The sequence below is a fragment of the Hirundo rustica genome, chromosome 3, assembly GCF_015227805.2.
Source record: "Hirundo rustica isolate bHirRus1 chromosome 3, bHirRus1.pri.v3, whole genome shotgun sequence".
Lineage (NCBI taxonomy): Eukaryota > Metazoa > Chordata > Aves > Passeriformes > Hirundinidae > Hirundo > Hirundo rustica.
The window spans coordinates 12076478-12082719 of record NC_053452.1 but is presented as its reverse complement, the minus strand read 5'-3'; positions in this window follow the sequence as shown (position 1 = coordinate 12082719).

The following is a 6242-nucleotide window of genomic DNA, read 5'->3' as shown; positions in this document are numbered from 1 at the left end:
GGATCTTATTTTCAAACAATGGAGGTAATTCTTGTTTTAAACACTTTGTGTTCCCTTCTTCCTTGTGTATCCCCCTTGGATGAATTTGAAGCATGGCTCATTCCTTGTTGGTTCCGGGCAGAGCAGATCCTTAATTTATCACCAAACACATGGAATTTCTCCATAAAGAGCAGCCAGAGGTTGAGGGATTACTCACCCAGAGCAAAAGGTTTGGATTCTGCTTACTCTGGTTCCAAATGTAACCATTTTCTGTGGCGACTTACCCGGTTTTTTTCCCCAAGGAGGGGAATCCTCAAGGAGGGGAGCCAAGGGATTTTGCAAAGGGACAAATGGAGGGAGGAAGACAACCAGGAGTGATTAAAGAGAGAGCAAAAGTAGAAAAATTATACACGCCTGATGGTTATTAAAAAGAACAACTTTATTATGTATTCACTGAGGTTTTCCAATTGCTTGAAGTGTCCTGAAGGAGGCAGAGCCTGTGACAAATTCCAACTCTCATTCCCCCACCCTTTTTTTTAAAGCTGCTCTAATTTAATAGAAGCAGTTTAATTAATTTAACAAACCTGCTCCACAAGCACCTTATTTATGTGAATTCAATGAACCCATGAACAGATGGGAAATCAGAGGAGCTGCTAGGTCTCATGGGGCAATCCTGGGTGTTCTTTCCCTTGGAAGGTGGGTGCAGCTCCTTCTAAACTGAGGAAATGGGAAGCATGAAGTGCTAATTTTTCCAGAGGGGGTGATACTGAGCTTTGATGAAATCCTGGAATGGTTTGGATTGGAACGGATCTTAAAGACCATGGGCAAGGACACCTTCCTTAAAGCCCCATCCAACCTGGCCTCGGACACTTCCAGGGACGGGGAATGAGATTCCCCACTTTCTCGAGGACAGGTTTTTTTATTATTATTTTTTTTTTTTTACCTCCTCAAGTCTCTACCCCGGCCCCAGAATGAGCCTCCCACGTTTATCTGAGTTGGACAAAGCCGAAAATCCAAATGCTGGATTTGGAGTGGAAAGCTGAGAAACCTGGAGGTGTCCTAAATCCTCTTGCTATCCCGATGGATCCAGGGGTTTATCCCACGTTCCGAGCGTGATGCTGCCTAGTGGCCCGGCAAGCTGGAAGGTGAGGATTCACTTCACTACGAATAAGATAAAAAATTACGAGTGACGTGAGACCAAGCATCTCCAGCAACTCCCGGACGGGGCCTCGGGGTCGGGACGCTCCCGTTTTCCGCCGGATGCGGGAAAAGCGCCATTCCCAGCGTTTGGCGAGGGAGGCGAGTTCGTGGGCGGGGGTGGGCGCGGGAAGCTCTGGCGAGGAGCTCTGGGGCTTCCTGTTTCCTTCCTCCGCAGCTCGAGCAGAATTTGAAAGCAGCGGCTGCCGTGAGCTGGACCAATGATCGGGGCACAGCGCGCCCGGGCCGCCCGCGCCCGTTACCAATGCCCGGGGCTGCGCTTCCCGGCTCCACTTGGGAACACCGGCAACCCCCGGCCCGGCCCCGCCACCCGCGGTAAGGCGCTGCTCCCGTCGGCTGCTGTCAGGAATTGCGGGGAAAAAACCCATGGAACCGGCGGGAACGTTTGGGATTTCGCGCGGGCTGCTGCTCGGGATGTGCGCTTTGGCTCCTCCCGGAGGGATATGCTGGAGGAGAGGAGCCCTGGAGGTGATGTGGAGCTGGGAGGAATTTAGGGATGCACTGGGAGCTGCCGGGAGGGAAGCAGCGCTGCTCAGGCACGGAGAAGAGGGAGGTGGGATGTGGAGGGTGGATATGGAGATTCTCCCTGGTCCTGCCCCCGGATAACTCAATTCCCCATCCCTGGAAGTATCCCAGGCCAGGTTGGACGGGGCTTGGAGCAACCTGGGCGAAGGGAAGGTGGCCCTGCCCATGGCAAGGGGTGGGTTGGGATGGGATGGGATGGGATGGGATGGGATGGGATGGGATGGGATGGGATGGGATGGGATGGGATGGGATGGGCTTTATGGAACATTCCCACCCCAGTCATTCCCTGATTCCGTGATAATGGCACAGCTCGGAAGAGGGGACGGGCTCCGCTGGCGTCATGCCTACCCCCACAGCACTTAGTGCCTTTTGGGATATTTTGTGCCACCCTCTCCCACTCGTTCTGTGCTTTGCTTTGGGATTTGGGCTGGGAAAAGCAGCAGCGAGTTCCTCTCCTGCCTCTCCCGCTCTCCCACCACCTGCCATCCAACACGTCCCAAACTGCGGCTCCCTGGGGACTGCCTGTGTGCCCCATAGGCTGTCCCGGAGCTGACTGGCTTTGCCAGGAGCTGGGCAGCCCCGCGCTCCCTCCTTTTCCTGCCCTGGCTCAGCTATCGCCCTCGGGATCATCCTGCGGCAGCACATTCCCTCTCCAGGGGGGAATTATCCTCATGATCCTTTTTTAGTCCCGGCTGGGCTGTCCCTGGGGCGTTCCGCCGTGGGTGGGGGAAGAGCGCGGCTTCTCCAGCTCGTCCCGTCCCGTGGATCGTGGTGCCGGCTACGCTTCCCGGTGCATCACTCCCGGGAAGGTCCCAAAGCTGGGAGGCAGTGCCTGTTCCAGCCCGGTCCCATCGCCGCCTTCCCCAAAACCGTTCGCTTTGGTTTTTTGGCTGGGGCTCGCAACTTTTCGGCAACAGTGACCTCTGTCGGCATCGCCACCGGGGCCACCGGCGTGGCTCCGCCGTCGCCCAGCTGCATCCTACGCTTCCACGGCAGTTCCCACTTCTGGCACAAACGGGACACGGTTATTTGGGACCGATCCCGCCGTTCCAGCTGCTGCCGAATCCCACGGCAGAGCCCCGGCCGCGTTTCAGGAAGCAGCGGTGCCGGGAGGCGGCTGCGAGCGCTGCTCAGGACTGGGCACCGCTTACCGAAAGGTGTCCCCAGGACAACCCCAGAGCCTGGAACCCGAAAATCCCGTGTTTAATGGGCGGCCAAACCTCTGTGACTCATGTCAGCAGTGCCGCTGCCGCCGGTGACTAATCCCGGGTGTGCTGTCTGCCGGAGCTTGGCTCCATCCCGGTCCAAACGAGTGTTTGGCACGGTTAAATAGCAATAAAAAATCCAGGTGAGGTTACGGGAAAGAAGAGGTGAGTGGAGTCTACCAGGTTGGTGTGGAGGTCACCTCAGCCCCTCCATCCATGCCTGTGCCCACTCAGAGAGGCTTTCCCTGCTGGAAAATGCTTTCCAGCGCCTTTGGAGTGCGGATCAGCAGCTGCAGGTGGCGGCGAATTTTGGGAGGGCTGTGGGGCCGTGGCGGCGGCCGGGGAGTGACTCAGAGGCACTTTGGGGCTCTGTGGTTTTGCTTTCATGGTTTTGCTGTGACTTAGCAACTTGTTTGCTCGCTCTGCGGGAAGGCAGGTGCCGGCATGCCCGGCAAAGCAGCCAGATCCCGTGGGATCCCGGCCATCCCAAGGGATCCCAGCACCCTTGGGGTGTTGCTTTGCCCAGGTGGACGTGGCTGAACCCCACAGGTGATGCAGGCAGTGGTGTGACATGATCCTTTGGGATCTGCATCCTGCAGCAGTTCCGTCCCACTGGGAAGATCCAGCAGGAGCGGTTTCCACCCCTTTCTTTTTAGAAGAAAAATGGGATTTTTGACAGTGATTCTGGCATTCCCTAAAGCTCGCAGCCGCTCTGGAGAGTTGGACTGGAAGCTGGGCCAGCCACCTGGCGTTTTCCAAGGAGATGCTAATGATTGCCAGCACATTTTTCTGTTTTGTTGCAGTACTGGGGGAAAAAAGGTGGAAAGGGATCAGGCTGTTTTCCCACTGTAGTGGAAAATACTCGCAATCCTCATGTTCCTCCTTCTCATAGGATGCTAGTAGTGTGATTTCTTCCAGGAAGGTCATTTCCCAGTGGCTTGTGCTCTGCTGGGAGGAGCTCCGGGGATGTCTGTGGGAAGCACTGGACAAAGAGGAGCATCCATCTCCTGTTTTTTTGGGGGGGCGGGAATAGCCAAGCATTTGGTGCCACTGTAGCCAGCATCGTGCTCCAATGCCTTCAGAACTCCACAGTTCCTGGGTTCATTTGTAGGCTTGTGATCTCTGGAGTCTCAGCCAAGGGAGCTGGATGGGAAATGGGTGAAAGCTGCAGATGAGAACAAAAAGGGGATGGTTTTGGGTGGTTTTCCTCCCTCATCTGAGCCAAGGCATCGCTCATCCCATGTCAGCTCCCTCAGGCACTGCCAAGTTTTTCCTGGTACTGCACTGATGGTGCTGGATGGGTTAAAGCCACCAGCAGGTCCTGAAGACAGGGATGGAGGTTGGAATGCTCAGCTGGACCATGGTGTGGCCATGGAACACTCAGTACCAAACCCCTCTGCATCTCTCCGGTGTCATAAATCCAAGTTTGATTAGCATGGATTTGGAAAAGGCTGATGAAAGGTTCCGGGGGCTCCCCCTTCCCTCCATGTCACCCCCACAGGGCTCCCTGTTCCCACTGTGTCACCGCTCCCAGGGCTGCTCATGCCCCTGAGTCATCACCAAACTCCAGCTGGATCCGGGAGCACGGTCCTGGTCTAAGCCGCCGTGGGTTGCATTGTTTTCCCAAAACACAGAAGCTCCAAAGCACACAGAACAGAAATGGAGTTGGAAAAACCCGAAGTGGGGACACCAGCAGGGTGACAGCCACCCCCGTGCTGCAGGAGACAGGGAAAAGGTCCCTTAGCTGGGAGGGAAAGGGCTTGGAGTGGGGTAAGCATCTCCGGAGCTGTTCCCTGGGGAAGGGGGATGGTTTCCATCCCTCACTTGCAGCCAAGAGCCTCCCCCAAGGGATTTGCTGGGAGGTCATGGATTCTTTCAGAGGGGAATGGGGGAAAATGGGGCATTCCAGGCTGGAAGAGTATCCAGGTGCTTGAGAGCGAGCTTAGGGGTGCATTCCCTGGATGAAAGAGCCTCCCACTCCCACTCTGGGATATCTCATCCCCTTCCCAGCCCCCTCAGCAAAAGGTCCCCATGGATTTGGCTCCAGGCCCTGGGAAACGAGACCTTTCCCAGCAAAAGCTCTTTCTGATGAGAAAAAACTCCCTGATCCTTTCCCAGTGGGGGAAGTGGGAGAGCCCCTGGGCCATGGGAAAATCTCCTTCCCCGCATCCTGGCGGGAGGGATGGAGCCATATAAACCCTCTGCACATCCCGGGCTGGGAGCTGCGGCGAGGAGAGGCCAGGTAGGATGTGAGATGCGTTTGGTCGGGGATCCATGGAGGGATCCTATGGCGGGGGGATCCATGGCTGGCTTTGGGTATTGGTGTGTGGGGAATTTGCTCCAGGGGGATGCGCCTGTGCCTGGAATGTGGGGGGCTCTGAGCAGAGGGAAAGTGAGACTGAAATTAATGGAATTCCTACAGTTTTCCATGGCTGATGGATTTTTATCTGCCCCTTGCTCTGCCTGGACAGTTCCTGAAGCCCAGGCAAGGATGCTGGAGCCAAGGTTTCTGCTGTCACCCCAACATCCCCTCCCCCCTCACCATTCCCGTTAATTCTCAGTATCAAAGTGTTCATGACATTTCAGTAGAAACTGCTGGATGGGGCTGGGGTTTCCCGGGGAAGCTGATCCTGACCCCTTGTCATTAAATGACTGTAGAAGGAGAAGTGTGGGAAGCACGGGGATGAATCCCTGTGGTGGAGCATCCTGCCTGGGATCCGAGGGACACAAAGCCATGGATCATTCCCACCCTGCAGCCCGAAACCCACCGGCATAAACCTGGGAGCAAAGGGGCAGAAATCTCACTCTTCTCCTGCTTCCAGCATTCCCAGTGCTGCTTCCTCCATAGGTGATTCCCTCTCTCTGGAACAGAAGAAGCAGAAGAGGTTTTTCAAGCAGCACAAACTAAAAAAAATCCTTTTTTCCCTATTTTTCCCCAGGGAATCAGCAGGAGCGTGGCTGTGCCTCTGGGATTAGGACTGGAAAGGGGATCTTGTCCCCAATTATTTCAGTCCCCATTTAATGGTGGGAAACAAGTGCAGTCAGGACTTTGGGATTTTTCCACCCATTCTCATGAAAACATACCCAGTCCTGGATGTTCCCTCTCCCTGTCTCAGATGCTCCGGAGGATGTGGGGAAGAAGCCGTGAATCCGGTGAGTGCCTCCGTGGGATGGATAAATGTCTCTGTGGGAGGGTTGGGATGGCTTCAGGATGAGTGGCTTGGGCTGCAAAGCGCCGAGCTGAGGGGACGAGAGCGGGATGCTTGATCCGTGTCCCAGTGCCGGAGCGAGGCTGTGGGTGCCACCAGCCGTTCC